At 46.0% G+C, this 19519-nt stretch overlaps 1 protein-coding gene across 3 annotated transcripts in view; it reads right to left on the bottom strand.

The window, feature by feature from the left end:
• Positions 1-12681, bottom strand: part of MEF2B (myocyte enhancer factor 2B) — a 43074-nt gene extending 30393 nt beyond the window's left edge. For 2 of the 3 annotated variants that reach the window (XM_083421772.1, XM_083421774.1), the window contains exon 1: positions 12459-12637. The gene's annotated coding sequence lies outside the window, so the exon portion shown is untranslated. Of the gene's footprint in view, positions 1-12458 lie in introns of all 3 variants that reach the window. The other variant, XM_083421773.1, reaches the window with a different exon arrangement.
• Between the last annotated feature and the right edge of the window lie 6838 nt (positions 12682-19519).

Here is a 19519-nt window from a genome sequence, read left to right as displayed (position 1 = left end):
ATAGTTAAAGCTATGGTTTTCCCAGTAGTGATGTATGGAAGTGAGAGCTGGACCATAAAGGAGGCTGATCGCCGAAGAATGGATGCTTTGAATTCTGGTGCTGGAGGAGACTCTTGAGAGTCCCATGGACTGCAAGAAGATCAAACCTCTGCATTCTGAAGGAAATCAGCCCTGAGTGCTCACTGGAAGGACAGATCCTGAAGCTGAGGCTCCAATACTTTGGCCACCTCATGAGAAGAGAAGACTCCCTGGAAAAGACCCTGATGTTGGGAAAGATGGAGGGCACAAGGAGAAGGGGACGACAGAGGACGAGAAGGTTGGACAGTGTTCTCGAAGCTACCAGCATGAGTTTGACCAAATTGCGGGAGGCAGTGGAAGACAGGAGTGCCTGGCGTGCTCTGGTCCAGGGGGTCACGAAGAGGCGGACACGACTAAACAACAACAACATTACTTCTGGTAAATGAGCCACCAGAGTCGCTAGAGGGCCATGAAAAATTGTGTTCCAGGATTTTTAGATTTGTCTACCTATGTACTAGGGACGCGGGTGGGGCTGTGGGTTAAACCACTGAGCCTCTTGGGCTTGCCGATCAGAAGGTCGGCGGTTCGAATCCCCGCGACGGGGTGAGCTCCAGTCTTTCGGTCCCAGCTCCTGCCCACCTAGCAGTTCGAAAGCATGTCAAAGTGCAAGTAGATAAATAGGTACCACTCCGGCGGGAAGGTAAACAGCGTTTCCGCGCACTGCTCTGGTTTCTCCAGAAGCGGCTTAGTCATGCTGGCCACATGACCTGGAAAAACTGTCTGCAGAAGCGAAAAACGCTGGCTCCCTCAGCCAGTAAAGCGAGATGAGCGCTGCAACCCCAGAGTCGTTCGCGACTGTTTTTAATTGTCAGGGGTCCCTTTACCTATGTACTATCCAAAACCCAAGGGGCACAAGGGTTTCCACGCGTGGATTTTTCCCCAGCTCTCCTACCCCACTACTGAGGTGGGTTTCATCGACTCTACAATTCTATGATTCTGTGCTGAAGTACATAAGAAGAACCTTGCAGCTGTTCCAGGCCAAAGGGGCCCATCTAGTCCAGAATCATAGACTTGCAGGGGACCCCCAAGGGTCATCCAGCCCAACCCCCTGCAAAGCAGGAATCTCAGCTCACACATTCAGGACAGGTGGCCATCCAAGCTCCACTTCAAAACTTCCAAGGAAGGGCAGTCCACTTTTTTATGGCAGAAATAAAATTTGAATTGTCTCTCAGCGTGTACATGGTTTAGTTTTGAACTTTCCAAGCAACTTCCCAGGCCCAGAAAATTAGCCTTAAGCACTGGCTGAACCTCCCTGCCATATGATGAAGACATTTATGGCTCTGTTGCATCGCGGCAGAGTCTGCAAACTTTGTCCTCGGAGCCGTAATGAGAGCTGTGAGATGAGGGAGGGCAAAACTCCCCAGAGGTACTTTCTGTTATTTTTCCCATGCGTCTCAGCACGGCACATGGGTGTCGAGGGATAGGCGGCCATTGTTTGCCCCGGGAGGTGGGGTTAAGGGGGGTGGGTTAGATGACCCCGTGGGTGCCTTCCAGCGCTACAATTCTATGGGTCACATGGCTGGGTCTGCCTCCAGATGGACGCACACACAAATCTATAGGATGAAGGGCTACAGCGCACTGAAAGTTTCAGAAGTGCGCACTTTGTGTCTCAGCATCTATATATATATGGATCCCCGGTCTCTTGCAAATTTTGAGGGTGAAGGGCAGAAATCCACCCCCCACCCCCCGTGTAGGGAGACTTCCTAGTGGTGACCATTTTCCTCTTCAAAGTCCACTAGGATATCTGCACGGCACCATCAACAAGTATTGTCTTCCTGGGATTGGGGGTTTCCAGGGAGAACACCAGCAGCGCGGTGTTGTTTCGCACACATCCCTCACCTAAATCCCTCCAGCAGGAAAAATACCCCCCTCCATTTCACCACTCACAACAAGGGCAGGAAAAAAAGGTGTATGTGAGAACGGCATTTTGGCCCAGCCCTAACTCTAGCCTAGCCTTTTCCCTGAAAAGCTAGATTTCTATGTGCAGGGATTTTTAAAAAATATCCGGTGAATCCACTCAGTTTAGTAGTACAGCCCACACACAAGCTACCAACACAGTGAGGCCAGGAGGACGGGGTTGGACTCGATGACCCTTGTGGTCTCTTCCAACTCTACTATGATGAGGTTCAATAGCCTCAATCCTCAATAGATGAGGATCTTCCAAGCGCCCCTATTTTCTAGGGACAGTGCTGGATTTACATAAGCTGTCATGGTTTCTGATTTGATCCTGGAATGTCACGTTCGTCTTTAGAATGTCCCTATTTTCACTGGAGAAAAGTTGGAGGGTCTGGAGTTATGCGACCCCTGAGCCAAGGAGATAACTATACAACCTTTAGAGGACATCTGAAGGCAGCCCTGTAGGGAGACATTTTTTAATGTTTAATGTTTCATTATATTTTTATATATGCTGGGAGCCACCCAGTCAGATGGGTGGGGTATATATTATAAATTTTATTATTATTATTATTATTATTATTATTGAAAAGGACATCCCTACTGTCATCAGAGAAATGATGGAGGGGATGTATCCTGATTTCAACGCTGGGCAGCCAACATTTCTGCCCAAGCAATTCAAGGTGGAGGGCAATGGGGAGAAAGAGGAAGCCCACCTTTGCGGCTTGTTCCATTCCAAGATAGACTGCCCCTCACTGTGAAGGTTCCACATGCTGACTGGAGCTCAGCTCCTCTCAGTGCAGACCTGGCCTCCTCCCTGGGCCTTCTGCTCCTCCTCCCTCCTTAGGATCCAACGGTCTCTCAGGGCTTAGATCCCAGGATCTGGGCCGCACAGGTGTCCCTCATCACCCCTGCTGCTAATTTCCCCAGTAAATGTTTCTAGGTTTGGAATTTGGAGGCTGAATCTGAGAGAAGGGCACTTTATTTACTTTTGCTTCCAAGCCGCGTCCAGCTCCCTCTCTCCCATCCGCCCCAGTTGGAAAGTTAACAGAGCTGCTTGCTTCTCTCACAGTAGCGATGGGACAGCCTGTCGATTTCACTTGGTTTCTCGCTTTTCCATGTTCAATTCAGGGACCCACTTTTCCCAAAATTGGCTTGACATTATTATACTTTAAAATCACCCCGTGAAAACTAATCAGCATATTAGTACAAATTACACCGAACACACACGTCTTTGGATGTGAATTTTGCCTAGCGGAAATGTTTTTTGCAAAGCCGTTTCCTCTTTTGACCCTCAGTGGGTGTGTGTGTGTGATTGTACCTTACTCTTGTGTAAGTTGTTTTCAATAGTTTTCAATACAGTGGTACCTCAGGTTAAGTACTTAATTCATTCCAGAGGTCCATTCTTAACCTGAAACTGTTCTTAACCTGAAGCACCACTTTAGCGCTGCTGGAGCATGATTTCTGTTCTCATCCCGAAGCAAAGTTCTTAACCTGAAGCACTATTTCTGGGTCTGTAAACTGAAGCGTATGCAACCTGAAGTGTATGTAACCCGAGGTACCACTGTATGGTGTTTTAACATTGCAATCCACTAGGGAACCTTACGGTAAAGGATACATGATACATGAATAACATATTGCATGGATTTGAGTGTGATTTTTGTGTGGAATCTTCACCCTACTGTTTGAATATTTAGGGAAATTATTCGGCTGGAGAGCTGTACCTGCAAGATTCGGCAACGTGTGAATGCCAGAGGGTGGTTTGCGTTCCAGTTTACAGGTTGCTTCCGCAAGTGCGGATCATTTTCCTGGATTTTGCTGTTTGTTTGTTTGCGCCTGCCTGCTTCCAAACGCTTAAGCATGGGAAGAAGATAATGTGGAAACAAGAATGCAAAAAAAAAGAGAGCGCTGAAAATAAGAATGGAAGGCTGAGCCAAGGTCCCAAAATAAAACAGACGACAGGAAACCGGGGGATGAGGCTGGCCGTGACCACAAAAATAGGTAGCCAGGAAGAGCGGGGGGCCGGGGGGGTGTCTTGCCTTTCGGAAGCGCCAGTCAGGACCGTGTGTCAGAGAGCAAAAAGTCCCTCTCTGCCTTGAACAGAACGGCCAAGATTTGACCGGTTCCAAAATGCTTGGGGGAACCCCCCCCCCAACAAAGCTCTCCCCACAAATAGAACAGCTGCGCTGCAAATAAAGATTGCATCCTCTCCTTAGAACATAGAGAGAGCTCTGCTGGATCAGGGCAAAGGGGCTCCTCTAAGCCAAGCGTCTTAGAATCACAGATTCATTTCATTGTCAAGTTGGAAGGGGCCACAAGGGTCATCTAGTCCAACCCCCTGCAATGCAAGAATCTTTTGCCCAGTATTGAACCCACAACCCTGAGATTAAGAAACTTGTGCTCTACCCTCTGGGCTATTGATGAGGGTGCAAAAAGGGCTGGTGAGGGAGCTTCAGGATAGGTTCAAGGGCCGCATAGAGAAGACTCTGGGGCCACCCACATTCCACCCCCCCAAATCTCCATTCCTGCTTTACAAAGATGCCCACAAAGTGGATATAAAGAGGGGCACCTGGTAACTCCACCTGGCCAGCCACCCCTTCCCGAATCCTTTGCAGCTTCTTGTGAATTTTATAATTTGATTTTTCTCGTGGTTGTGCTGTTTAATGTGCTTTTAAAGTTGTTTTGTTAATAGTGTGAGAATCTTTGTTAATAGAATCTTTCACCCAGTGCAGGGCTCAAACCTACGGCCCCCGGAATTAAGAGTCTGGTGCTCTACGGACTGAGCTACCCAAGAGCTGTCCTGTTCTCACAGTAGCCAGACAGCTGCCCCAAACGCCAAGCAGGATGTGAGATCAACAGCCTCGGCCGTTCCAAGGAAGACTGGCTCTGTCCATGGAAGCTCCATTTAGGAAGCACACATGATTTCAATCTTCTCAAGAGCATCCCAAGAGTTGAGAAAATTCATTTTGAAAATGCTCATGAGGTCGGCTCCCTGTCTCACGTCTAACAGACTCCTCCACCCTCCCCACTGGTCAAAGTGACTTTCCCCACAAACTGCTCGTCTGGAATGCCAAATTCCAGATTGCCAAATATCCAACAGCAGCCAGAATCTTATCTGCGAAGAACTGGAAAGGAAAAGAAAGAAGAACGGCTCCTACAAATCAGCGCTCTCTGCAGAACTGGCAAAGCTAACAGCGTGAAGAAGAGATCTGCACGATGGACAGTTTATGGCAGCGTTTGGGGTTTATTTATTTATTTTAATATAGCAATTAAATGAAATCACGGGCGGGATTTGAAATCTGAGCAATGCAGAGAAACGATAATATGTGAAATAGAGGAATGTATCTTAGATGACATGCGCGATGTAATAGAGGAATACGCAGGACCTGGGAGCCAGGTTCAAATTCCACTCAGCCACAAAACTCGGTGAGTGATTCTGGAGCTGTTGTTGCCTTGGCCAACCTTGCAGGGTTGCAGTGGGGATTAAATGAGGATGGAGAAAACCAGGTATGCCGCTCTGAGCTCGGGGGGGGGGTGGGGCTTAAATGCGATATATATGAAGTCCCTCCAAGCACATTAACAGCTGCATTCCTTATTTTTAAGAATGATTTACGATCCGAAAAACGGTCGGTTCAGAGGCCTAAGGCTCAAGAGTTTGATACTTGGGTGTTTGGCAGCAAAACGCTCAGCAACGTATTGGGATTCCGAACTTAAAAACTCATCTAGAGATTATCAGGCTCACCATAATACATCAGGTTGGGGTTTTTTTCTTGGCCTCTACAGAAATAGTCCTTTTTATTTTTATTTTTAAAGTCCTGGCTTCTGCGTCACGCAGAGAAATGCCACCTGGCCCTGCTGATTCTGGCTAATTTCTGGAGTGACACAGAGTGAAAGTCGCAGTTTATTTTGGGGGGGTAGCAGTTCCCCATTCGCTGTTCCGGTCACAAGCCTCCTCTGCAAAGTGGTCGGGGTGGGGGGTGGGAAGGGGGTTTATACTGAGACAGGGGGCGGAGGGGGTGGGAATCCCACCCAGCCTGAAGAAAGAAAAATGACCTAAATCCCAAAGTGAGATGGAGCCTCCTCAGGCAGGGAAAATCTACCTCTGGACATCAGAGTGGGGTGAGAGAGAAAATATTGCGGGAGTGTTTACATCTTCAGGTCCTGTATCCCTGAAGGTTCGTCTCCACCCCCATCGTCCAGCCCAGACATGGAGGTCCAGCTCCAAGGGTCTTCTGATAGTTCCCTCCCTGTGAGAAGTGAAGTTACAGGGAACCAGGCAGAGGGCCTTCTCGGTGGTGGCGCCTGCCTTGTGGAACAACCTCCTGTCAGATGTCAAGGAGATAAAGGACTGAGTTTTAGAAGACATCAGAAGACAGCCCTGTATAGGGAAGCTTTTCATGTTTGATGTTTTCTTGTGATTTTATGTTTTGCTGGAAGCCTCCCAGACTGGCTGGGGAAACCCAGTCCGATGGGCAGCATATAATTATTATTATTATTAATAATAATAATATTGACAAGCATCTGTTTGGCCAAGAGTGGTGGGTGAAAGGATGTCAGAATATATGTGTGTTTGCTTTGACACCCAACAAGACTTGTTATATGATATTCTATTGGGAATGAACCTCCATGTACAGGGGCAGTCTACAACAAGTTGCTCAATGCTGGACACCAGGAATTCAATGAGGGCTGTTTCATAGAATTGGAAGGGACCCTGAGGAGCATCTAGTCCAACCCTCTGCAATGCAGGAATAAGCAGCTGTCCCATAAGGGGATCAATCCTGCAACCTTGGCGCTATCAGCACCACACTTTAACCAGCTGAGCTATCCAGTTTCATCAGGCTTGTGGGCTGACCACCGCTGGAGAAAGGACCTTAGGTGGACCTGTCGTCTGAATCCAGTGAGGGTGAGGGCCACCTAAGACTGCAAGCCTAACCCTACTTACCAGGGAGCAAGCCCTATTAAATTCTACTTCCAAGTAGACCTGTTTAGCCTGTGTAACAGAGACATTGTGTACCCTGCTCAGAGAATCCCACAGTCTGGCCTCCAAGGCTCCGCCGCCCAAATTTAAGATTCTAGAATCAGATCCCTGGTTATGCAGAGTGGGTTTTGTTCCGGCATCTAAGGCATGGGGGAGAATTTTGATCCAGTTCACTTTTAAATCGATCAAATCTGCAGTATCCAAAAAATAATAATGCAAGGAGGAGGACGCAGGCATTCTTGGAGGTTCGCACTTATCCAAACTTTGCAATGCAGTTTTCCAAACACGAATATCTTAGTACCTAAAAGGAAAGACAACCTACAAAAATACTTTGCATGAGGAGATATTTCCTAGTTGAAACGGCCTACAAAAATGTGTTTATTATCTTTGGTTTTTTTATTTGTTGCATTTATATCCCGGTTTTTCTCTAATCTCCACAACATCCCTGTGAGGTAGGTTAGAAGCTCAGAAGCAGTAACTAGCCCAGAGTCACACCACTGAGCTTCATGCCCAAGCAGAAATTCCTGGTTCAATATTCTAGCCACTGCAACAAACTAGAGAAATCTGCACTAAATTATTGGAGATTTCCCCCCAAAAATTTTAAAGACAAATTGCTACAGAAATGCACGGAATAGAATTTAAATTCAAAAAATGAGAAGCTTAGATCGAAAAATGACAGCAGTTTATAAAATTATGCTAGACATGGAGAATATGGACGGAGAAAAGTTTTTCTCCCTCTTTCCTAACATTTGAACTCGTGAAAATCCAAGGAAGGTTCAGAAAACAAAGTCTTTCTTCACACATTGCAGAGTTAAACTATGGAACTCCCTCCCACAGGGATGTTCACCAGCTTGGGCACATTTTTTAGGGGCTGGGGAAAAATCAAGGTTTATAGCCCTCCTCTGATCTAGGCCTCGCTGTCATTTCACTAACCGATACCAAGTTCTGAAACAGTGGCTACAGAGGAAGAGGAGTAACAACAATAATCACAAATTAATTCTCTCTACAATTGAAATGCCTGGGAAAGTTTCCACTGCCAAAAGTGACAGATCTCTGGGGAGAGAGTCCTTTCCAGAAATTAATTTCAGGTGGGGAGGAGAGAAGCTGGAGGAGCATTTACTGCTTAATGCTCCCTTGTGGGGAAGGAGCACGATTTCGGGTTTCCCCCACTTACGAAGGTCTCTGCAGCAGGTCAAAGAGCCTGCCCCATCTAGTCCAGTCTCCGGTCAAAATAAGTGACCAATCAGATCCCAACCCCGGAAAGGGCTGCCTTCAGGTTGTATTGTATTAAATTATGGGGTATCAGAGTTTTTAGGGGGCTAACCAGGCTGGGATAGCAGGCTTGTTGGTCTCTGAATGTCTGGTGTGGATTTTCAATTTCATTGTTCTGCATGGGACGATGGCAATAAAGATTATCGTATTGTCTAGTTACTTATCTCCTTGGCTCGGAGGTCACATAACTCCAGACCCTCCAACACTTCTCAGATGGAAACAGTGACATCCTAAGGAAAAGCAGGACATTCTGGGATCAAATCAGAAACTGGGACGGCTTCTGTAAATCCAGGACTGTCCCTGGAAAAGAGGAGCCCTCTCAGAGTCTGAATTCTCTGTGCTGCCTAAAGCAGTCCTTACTGCAAGAAGTGAGATTAGAGGGAGCCAGGCAGAGGGCCTTCTCAGTGGTGGCACCCGCCCTGTGGAACAACGCCCTCCCGTCAGATATCAAGGAGATAAAGAACTATGCAACTTTTAAAAGACATCTGAAGGCAACCCTGTATTGGGAAGTTTTTAATGTTTGATGTTGGAAGCCACCTAGTGTGGCTGGGGCAACCCAGCTAGATGGGTGGGATAATAATAATAATAATAATAATAATAATAATAATAATAATAATAATATCCTCCAGCATAAAATAATAGGATCATTAGTAGCACGCGCTCCCATCAGATGTCAAGGAGATGAAGAACTATCTGACTTTTAGAAAACAGCTGAAGGCAGCCCTGTATAGGGAAGCTTCCTAATCTTTAATGTTTTATTATGTTTTTATATAAGCTGAAAGCCGCCCAGAGTGGCTGGGGCAACCCAGTCAGATGGACGGGGTATGAAAAATAAATACACACCTTTCTTGCGGAAATCGCACTCGCTGCCCATCTGCTACCATGGGCGTAGCTGAGGGGGGCAGCTGCCCCCCATTAAATCAAAATCAATACAAACCTGAGGTTCTACCCCCCTCACAAAAGCTTCCCCCCCCCCAATATATTGGCTATGCCCATGCCCGCTACAAAGTTCAAGGCTTGGGCACAACTATATCAAGCTCTAGAGAGCTCAGGAAGTAGGATTCAAGAGCATGGGTAGGCAAACTAAGGCCCGGGGGCCGGATCCGGCCCAATCGCCTTCTAAATCCGGCCCGCAGATGGTCCGGGAATCAGCATGTTTTTACATGAGCAGAATGTGTGCTTTTATTTCAAATGCATCTCTGGGTTATTTGTGGGGCATAGGAATTAATTCATTATTATTTTTTCAAAATATAGTCCGGCCCCCCACAAGGTCTCAAGGACAGTGGACCGGCCCCCAGCTGAAAAAGTTTGCTGACCCCTGCTCAAGAGTTACTCCGGCAGGTGCCTAAAATATCAGATGCTCTCTCCACAGTAACTCCAATATAAGGCTCAGAGATCTGCACTGGTTGCCGGTTTGCTACTGAACTGAGTTCAAGAAAGGCCTTAAAAACTTGGGACCAGTTTACCTGTGTGATCGTCCAACCCCTTACATGCCCTCTCAATAGTTTGGAACCGTGGCATTGGGATGGCTTACACAGGTGCCGGCATAATACCCGTTCCCCTTTTGCAAGAAATCAATCTTTTATCGTGGCAGCATCTACACTCCGGAATTCCCTGCCCTTTGACATCAGTGCAGAAGGTATCTTTTTTTCCAGCACCTGCTAAAACATGTTTGTTAGGCAAAGCCGAACCGGACACCTCAAATGTTGCTGTATCTTTTAATACATTTTTAGTTTCTTGTTGATTTTATCATTTGAACGTTTTAAAGAGTAGTTTTTACCTTATTCTTCTCATTCTCTTTGTAAATCACTTTGAGGTTTGTTTGTTTGTTTGTTTCCAATCAAACGGTGTATAAATTTTATGAAATAAATAAGTAAGCGCTGAGATTTATCAAGGGCCCACTCTCAGTACTTTCTCTTTCCTGAAAGCCATTTTTGTTTCGATGAGCTTTTCCACCTTACGAAAATGTGTACCTGCCGTTTATTTTAAAACAATCTTTGTTTGTACTTTGTGTCATTTCTTAAAAAAACCCTATTCTTAGCCGGTTTTAGGGAAAGTCTGCATTTCGCCGTGAGACATCCCAAACTCGTGCAGTTCCAGACACATTACTGATGCGATGGAAGACTGTAGATGTGGAGGGAAAGTACGGTTCACGGTGGTCGTGGAATCGCTTTAAATTTTTCAAAAATATCACTCTTCTCATTGCAAGGACAAGAGAATGAAGGCATCACAAAAACTTTGCAGACCTTGACTTTAGGAACGGCAGAAGCAGTTGGGAAGAGAGGAGTTCAGGGATATTTTAAAAAACAGTTTTGCAAATTGTGTGTCCTTGTTTCTCAATCTGACCCTTTCCCATGGTTTGTATGTTTTGTGGTATTTTATGCGTTGTGACTTGCTATTATTTTTATTGATTAAAGTTTGGTAAATCTTTGTTGTAATTGTTACCGGTAAGTGTAAACTATTTAATAATTATTTAATTTTACCGTTTACTATTATATTCCCATGGATTATTGAATATTGCTTTATTTGATATGTAGTTTATTTTAAAGTTATGCTTTCATTGTGGCTTTTTTGTATTGGATCAGATTGTTATTAGGTGAGTGATCTTTGCTGTCTATTTTGTTGTTTCTTCAGCTTGCAAATTTTATTTTTATTTATTAAATTTGTATACCACCATTTATCTGCATATCTCATGGTAGTTCACAACATAAAAATTACAATGTAAAAACCACGGTGTGAGTCAAAAACTCAGTTTGTATACTGTATTTTAGAAAAATATGACACCTTTAGAAAGATAGAAATAAATAATGTGTGTGTACTCAGATGCCCGACTTGTGTATAGAAAGGCACTACACAAATTAAAAGTGAAATGAAATGAAATAGTAATTGAAACTCAGTGAAAAACAGCCCATAATCTGACACTGGATGCTTGGTGCCACTCACCTTGGAAGAATGGAGAAAATTACATGAAAATTTGAGATATTGGCAAGGACTAGAACCTCCAGACATTCTTTTATTATTTGACATTTCTCCATGACGTATATAGTGGAAGCATCATTTGGAAGACAAACCACATCTGGCAAATCCAGACCTCTACTTGATCATCAGGTAACGCCAATATTATTTACTTGGACCTTGCTATTTTAGCTCACGTGCAACTGTGCTCATTCAACACACCTGTTTCAAAGTTTTGCTCCTCATCTTTCAATTTGCATCTGTGGTTATAACTGCTCTCTCTGTTTTATATACATTATAAAATGAAATAAAAAATCCTTATGAAGAAAAAGCAGATTGCAACGCTGAGTTGCTATTTAGAACTTCCCACAAATCCCCAAGAATCCTCCCCTTTTTTTGTTAAAGAGAGTGGGATTAGATTTTAGAAAGAAGACCCAAGCTTAACAACTGAGTCTACCACCTCTAGGGAAAGATGGAGGAGATTGGGAGATTGGAGGAGAGGGGAGAATTAATATGTTTAATCTTCCCTCACCCCCATTAAGCAGAAGGCTGGATCACTTATCTAACATCCTTTAATTTCCCCGTTTTGTCCTTGCAAGAAGAATCTGGAGAGATGGCTTTGTGGTGGGACCAGACTAGATAACTCTCTTGTGCCTCCCATGCCGGACACCATAAATAAGAACATTTCAGAAGGAAATTCAGAGCCCGTCTGCAAACTGGGGTTACCACACCAGGTGCGAGGAACATGTAACTCCGAAAGGTTATTTTGCTTTTCGTCTTTCGATTTGCACCTGCTCTCACTTGCTTTCCTTTCCCCTCCCCATTCCGTTTTCCTTTAGTGCCGCAACTATCAAGAGGACAAGGCTTCCCGCAGAAACGGTCCAAAGATTTGAATCTCTCTACAGCCCCCAGCAAATCTCCAGCACTTTATAAATAATGATAATGATGATATTATATACTGTATATGCAATCATAGAATTATAGAGTTGGAAGGGACTCCAAGGGTCATCTAGTCCAGCCCCCTGCAATGCAGGAATCCCAGGTTCGACCCCAAGTTGAACTCCCATTCTGAAACTCCCGTAGTGTAGACAATACCGAGATGCAAGGGCGGAACATCAGGAGGGCCCGTTTCCTGCAAGGATGGCAGGCTTGGAGACCTCTGAGCATGTGCAGAGCGCCTTCCCAGCCTTCCAGGTGTCCCCCACCCCAACCAACACACCTCTCTCTCTAAGCTTCGCCAGCTCATTCATTCTTTGGAGTCCTCGCCTCCCCTGGGGCTTACCTGACGCACCTGTGCTCAGGTGTGCGGTCCTGCTATCCCTCTGCCGGGGGAAAAGCCAAGCTCTCCGCCTCAGTAGCAGATCCTCTGTCCCGGCGCCGCTGCCCGGTGGGGTCCTCCTCTTGCAAAGAGCATGGCATGAATTGCAAAAACTGAAATATGGTGAGTGTTGTTGCGAAGCGTCCTTCTTGCCCGAAGCTCGCCCGCCTCGCTCGCCTCCAGCATCGGGGCTCAGAATGGGAAGGCTCCTCTTTGGCATAGCCGCGCCCCCCTCGCTCCTGATTGGGCCGAATTCGGCCGGGTCGTTTGCATATGCGGGCTCGATTGGCTGACAGAGAGAGAGGGGCGGGGCGGGCAGAAAGGTACACAGCCTGCTGGGCCCGCCCACCACGTGGTTTCAGACACGCTTCTGAAAGGCCGCTTTCACACGTGAGTCAGACACGCGATGCGCTTAAAGATGTTCCTTTTGTAAAGCAAAGACAAAGGGCAGCAACCACTGCGTTTAAAGAGTTGTATTCTGTGTTTTCTGATTTAGCTCGTTTGTTGTATTTGGCTTTTTGTTTTTTAAATGTGAATTGTATTTTATTATCTGCGTACACCACACAGAAAACTTGGTTGGATGGCGTGGGTGGGTATGCGAATTTAATTAATGGAATAAATAGGTAAATGGAACCCTGGGATAGTCAGTCAGTAGAGCATGAGACTCTTAATCTCAGGGTCGTGGGTTGGGCAAAAGATTCCTGCATTTCAGGGGGCTGGACTAGATGGCCCCTGAGGTCCCTTCCAACTCAGCTCCACTCAGAATGGACCCACTGGAATTAAGATAGCTGTGCCATTGATTTCAGAGTATGGGGGATGCAGTTTACAGAGTTACACTGATAACAGGTAGCTAAGAACTTGGCTCTGAGCTTGCTTGTTTCTTTCTCCCTCCCAATCCGTTTTCCTTTTGTGCTGTTATCTTTTCAGCTTGTCATTTGCAAGCCTGAGGGGAGGGTGCCTTGATGTGGTTTTTAGGCAAAGTGGCATTAAAAATCATTTAAACCAACAGATTTCTCCGCGCTTGGAGGAGCTTACAAAGAAAAGCCAACAGGAGAAAAACCAGGCAAATGTAGATATGCTGCCTCCCTTTAAAAGACTGGCAAGGAGGACAATGAGGCAATGTCACACAGAGACAGGTGTGGTTGTCTTCCTCAAGCAGTCAAGCACTCTTAGCGTTCTCAGAGACACACGTCTAAAGGCACCAGAAATGCGGAAAACGAAAATCTGAAGCCCTGCAGGAGATTCTGCCCCAGAGTAAGAACATAGCAGGAATGTGCCGGATCAGGCCAAAGAGATGCCTAGGCATCATGGCTGAAAGCTATTGGCAACCTCTTCCTCCTCCATGAATTTCTCTAATCCTCTTTCATGCCATCTAGGGTGGCTTCCATAGCTGCTTCCAGTGGCAGCGAGTTCCATAGTTTAACTATGCAGTGTGTGAAGGGTATTTCTTGGTATTACCCCCCCCAAGCTGCTGATTTAGTACAAGTGACAGGATTCCCCACTTCTCATTTTGTAGAGATACACCAGTTCAAGTTTGCAGCCCCATTTTAGCCCTTTAAAATCTGGTTCACATTTACTGAGCTCACACTTGAAAGGCCTGCAATCTTATCAAACAGGGACAACTGTGTCCCAGGTGGATTAATCCAGAATAAAGATTGCCCCATTTCCCCCATGCTTCACTTCTAACAACCTCATACTGGAACTCCAAATTGACACACATGGATAGCTCAACTGGTAGAGCACGAGACTCTTAATCTTAGAGTTGTGGGTTCAAGCCCCACATTGGCCAAAAGATTGCTGCATTGCAGGGGGCTGGACTAGAAAGCCCTTGGGGGTCCCAACTCCGCAATCCTATAATTCTCTGATTTTAACAGTGTCTGTGCAAGACTAGAGAGCTTGCTCCTCTTTCCATCGTGAACCTCGCAAACCTCTTTCTCTCTCTGATAAGAGCGGTCTCTCTGGTTGCTGAATCCCCCATCCTTGGAGAACGAGAGACAGCCAGAGAGTCCCCAGAGAAAGTTTTGTGTTTACAAGCGCTGGAGGGGAAACTGATGCAACCCAGAGCCTCCGGTTACATGCGCCCGGTTGGCAGGAGGCCAGGAGAGCAGGAGGGAGTGTAGCGGAGATGCAACAGCCCAGGAAAGGGCTGATCTGGTACCCTGCATCCTTCGAAAGACAGATGATGAGCTTGTTCCTTTCTCTCCTTTTTTCAGCACTCCCTTTCCTCTTAAAGCAGTGCTTTTTTTCAGGGGGGGGGGGAGTGGGAGAACTCACCACGAAGTTTCTTTCTTTGTTCACTGTGGGCCCAGTCGCAGTGTCACACACACAAACACACTAGAGAGATGGCTAAATGTAAGATGTGATTAATAAACTCAAGCCAACAAAGATCTGGATTAGAAATGGCCGCAACTTTATTGATCACAGATATAGGTGGGTTTTGCACCCAGGCATTGGGCATACAGTGGACGCGTGGGTTGTGAATGTGATATGTGCGGGAGGCACGTTCACAACCCACAGCGTCCGCAACCCGCAGCGCCGCGTCTGCACATGCGCGGGTTGCGAATCGGCGCTTCTGCTCATGCGCAAAGAACGATTTAGTGCTTTGCGCATGCGCAAGCGCCAAAACCCGGAAGTAACCCATTCCGGTACTTCTGGGTTCGGCGTGGTGCGCAACCCAAAATCGCACAACCTGAAGCGTCTATAACCTGAGGTATGACTGTATATCCATCCCAACCCCCCAGACTATCACAGGGGTAGGCAACCTAAGGCCCGGGAGCCTGGATGCGGCCCAATCGCCTTCTCAATCCGGCCCACGGACGGTCCGGGAATCAGCATGTTTTTACATGAGTAGAATGTGTTCTTTTCTTTAAAATGCATCTCTGGGTTATTTGTGGGGCATCGGAATTCGTTCATTTCCAAACTCTCTTCCAATATGCAACAGTGGCTGCCAGAACATTAATAGCACAAAATTGGAAAACTTCAAAAATCCCAACTATTAATGAGTGGCAAGTTAAACTATTTGATTATATAGAATTGGCAAAAATGACACAGAAAATAAGAAACCAAAAAGACACAAGGTTTAATAATGAATGGAATAAATTTATGACGTACATTGAAACCGACGTAAAAAACTTAAAAATCACAGTAGGCTTGATATAACGCTTGCGACGTAAAGAGTTCTATGAAAATGAAACTGCAGATAGAAAATCCATTGTAGCACATTCCGAAGCCGGGACGAAGGGAAGTCATTCAATGTTGTGTGATCTAGTTAGTTGTTATATGTTAATGTAAGTTTAATTTGTTAGGGTTTTATGGTTATGTGATGTTTCTTTTTTTTTTCGTTGTTTGTCTCTATTTTTCTTCTTTTTTGGTGTTTGGTTTGTCTTTTCTGTTGTCTAAATGTTTGGTGTTGTATAATGAATTGAAATCAATAAAAATAAATAAATAAGGAATTTGTTCATTTCCCCCCAAAAATATAGTCCAGCCCCCCACTTGGTCTGAGGGACGGTGGACCGGCCCCCTGCTGAAAAAGGTTGCTGACCCCTGATCTATATCTATCATCTATCTATCTATCTATCTATCTATCTATCTATCTATCTATCTCTATCTATCTATCTATCATCTATCTATCTATCTATCTATCTATCTATCTATCTATCTATCTATCTATCATCTATCTATCTCTATCATCTATCTATCTATCTCTGTAATTTTTAAAAAGGTAAGGGAACTCAGTCCCACTTTTTAAGTATTCTATGACAGACTCTGGAAGGTAAAATGAAACCAATCAAACAAAATAAAATAAAAAGTTAAGAGGAGCCTGCCGGATGAGGGCCAAAGGTGCCATCTCGTCCAGCACCCTCTTCAATAGGAAACCCACAAGCAGGATCAGAGCGCAAGAGCCCTTCTTCCAGCAGCGGAGATTCAGAAGCCTTTATACTGCCTCTGATCATAAAGGCAGAGCAGAGCCAGCAAGGCCCACTGCCATCAATAAGTCTGGATAGCTCAGTTGGTTAGAGTGTGGTGCTGATAATGCCAAGGTTGCAGGTTCGATCCCCGTATGGGATGATAGCTGCATATTCCTGCATTGCACGGGGTTGGGCTAGATGACCCTCAGGGTCCCTTCCAACTTGACATTTCTCTGATTCCTCCACTAACTTGCCCAGTCCTCTTTTAAAGCCATTTAAGCTGGTTTGCCATTTTTGTCTCCTGTGGGAGGGAGTTCTGTAGTTTTAACTCTCCACTTCATGAATCATCAGACATTGAGTTTATGGGACGTCTACACGTTATAATGTTATGAGAAAAACTTGCAGAACTTCTATAAACAGTAATGTTTTTTTAAAAAAATTGGTGTGGTGCAGAGAAAGTGAACAGCAAGGAGTCCCCCCCCCTTACCCACTTTCTCCATTCCATGCATATTTTTAAAAAATTCTATCATGTCCTCTCTTCCTCACCTTTTCTCTAAAGTAAAAAGGCCCACATGCTGCAGCTTTTCCTCACAGTAGAAATCAATTTTGGGGGTTTTTTCTGAACCTTTTCCAACCCTACAACATCGTTGTTTGAGATGTGGCCAGAGCAGAGCCCTCTATGGGCTTCAGCTGTGCAAACCTAGGCCCCCCTAACTCTGGTTTGGGATTAGGCAGCTGTCAAGATTCAATTCCATTAGCCCTTTCTTCACCTGCATGAGGACTGGACCTGTGGGCTCTGCACACACTCCCATTGACTGATGGTTTGGGAAGCAGTGTACAGTGGTAAAGGTAAAGGGACCCCTGACCGTTAGGTCCAGTCACGGACTACTCTGGGGTTGCGGCGCTCATCTCGCTTTATTAGCCGAGGGAGCCGGCGTACAGCTTCCGGGTCATGTGGCCAGCAGGACTAAGCCGCTTCTGGCAAACCAGAGCAGCGCACGGAAATGCCGTTTACCTTCCCGCCGGAGTGGTACCTATTGATCTACTTGCACTTTGATGTGCTTTCAAACTGCTAAGTTGACAGGAGCAGGGACCGAGCAACGGGAGCTCACCCCGTCGCGGGGATTCGAACCTCTGACCTTCTGATCGGCAAGGCCTAGGCTTTGTGGTTTAACCCACAGCGCCACCTGCGTCCCATTGTACAGTGGTACCTCAGGTTAAAAACTTAATTCGTTCTGGAGGTCCGTTCTTAACCTGAAACTGTTCTTAACCTGAGGTACCACTTTAGCTAATGGGGCCTCCTGCTGCTGCCGCGCCACTGGAGCACGATTTCTGTTCTCATCCTGAAGCAAAGTTCTTAACCTGAGGTACTATTTCTGGGTTAGCGGAGTCTGTAACCTGAAGCGTCTGTAACCTGAAGCACCTGTAAACCGAGGTACCACTGCACACATGGCGTTGGCCACAGTCGTTATCTATCCTCAGGGCCAGTTTACTTGCAAAGTAAACTGATTTTGGGGGGGGGGGGAGGTCCAGAAGAAGCACATACGCACACTGCTTTTGGGGAGCCGGGTCTGCAGAGGACAAATGCATCAGAAGTGATTCTCCCCCCACTATCTCTGGGAGCAATTAAGATTAGCAATTAAACCATTAGGATTAGTTCATTAACACCCCGGTTAATTGCCTGCCCATCTCTGCAGAATTGGAAGATTTAACCACAGTCCCTAGAAAGATGCATGTTTACTGCCTTGGAGGGCACCCCATGTTGCAGCATCCTCATTCTAGGCTTAAAGGCAGAACATGGTTGGCATCTGTCTGTCTCCCCGGGGTGCAAGCCTGGGCTGTGGGTCTGGGGGTCCTGGGCTGCCCAGACGACAGGACCTCCCTCTCGGCCTCACTAAGGGGGTCCAAAGGAAAGCAGAGCAAGGTGTTTGGCCCCAGCAAGAGCAAGATGTTTGGCCCCAGGGCCTTAGGGACTTATGAATTTGTGTATCCTGCAAGGCAGTGGAGATTTAGGATCAGAGCTTTCCTTCTCGTAGGTGGACTCCCTTCCCAGGTGGACGAGCCCCACCTGCCCCTCACTTCCCTCTGCAGCCTTCTTGACCGTTGGACCCCCTCTTGACCTCATCCACTCTGTCCGCCAGAGGCTGTCTTTGCAGGCAGGGATGTCCCTAAGTCACCAAGGATTTGAGCTGCCCTCCCCTGGTTTAGCTGGCCAGTCAAAGCCATTCTGTACGCTGACATACCCTCCAACATTTCTCCAGTGAAAAGAGGGATGTCCTATTCCATCATCATCATCATTATCATCATCATCATCATCATCGAAATTATATTATTTATACCACACCCATCTGACTGGGTTGCCCCAGCCACTCTGGGCAGCTTCCAATAGACACTGTATATAAAACATAGCAGAACATTAAACCTTAAAAACTGCCTTCAAGTGTCTTCTAAACGTTGTAGCTTATCTCCTTGGTTCAGGGGTCACAAAACTCCCCACCCTCCCACATTTGTCTGATGATAATACAGTGGTACCTTGGGTTACATATGCTTCAGGTTACATACGCTTCAGGTTACAGACTCCGCTAACCCAGAAATAGTACCTCGGGTTAAGAACTTTGCTTCAGGATGAGAACAGAAATCGTGCTCTGGCGGCGCAGCAGCAGCAGGAGGCCCCATTAGCTAAAGTGGTGCTTCAGGTTAAGAACAGTTTCAGGTTAAGAATGGACCTCTGGAACGAATTAAGTACTTAACCAGAGGTACCACTGTAGGGACGTCCTAAGGAAAAGCGGGACATTCTGGGATCAAATCAGAAGCCAGGACGACTTCTGTCAATCTAGGACTGTCCCTGGAAAATGGGGTCACTTGGGGGGTCTGCAGTTCCAGAGACAAAATGCAGGCATTGATTCCTCTCACTGCCAGATAGAGACTGGGTATGCCCCCCCCCGAAAACCTTTGAGAGCTGCTGCCAGTCTGTGTGGACAGTACAGAGTTACATGGACCAGCTGTATTTGACTATGTAGAATAATAATAATAATAATAATAATAATAATAATAATAATAATAAATTAATAATAATAAATTTTATTTATATCCCGCCCTCCCCAGCCGAAGCCGGGC

The sequence above is a fragment of the Podarcis tiliguerta genome (genome assembly GCF_965153285.1).
Source record: "Podarcis tiliguerta genome assembly, chromosome: 18".
In the NCBI taxonomy this organism is placed as follows: domain Eukaryota; kingdom Metazoa; phylum Chordata; class Lepidosauria; order Squamata; family Lacertidae; genus Podarcis; species Podarcis tiliguerta.
The sequence above is the reverse complement of the archived record's forward strand: the minus strand, read 5'-3'. Positions and strand labels throughout refer to the sequence as shown.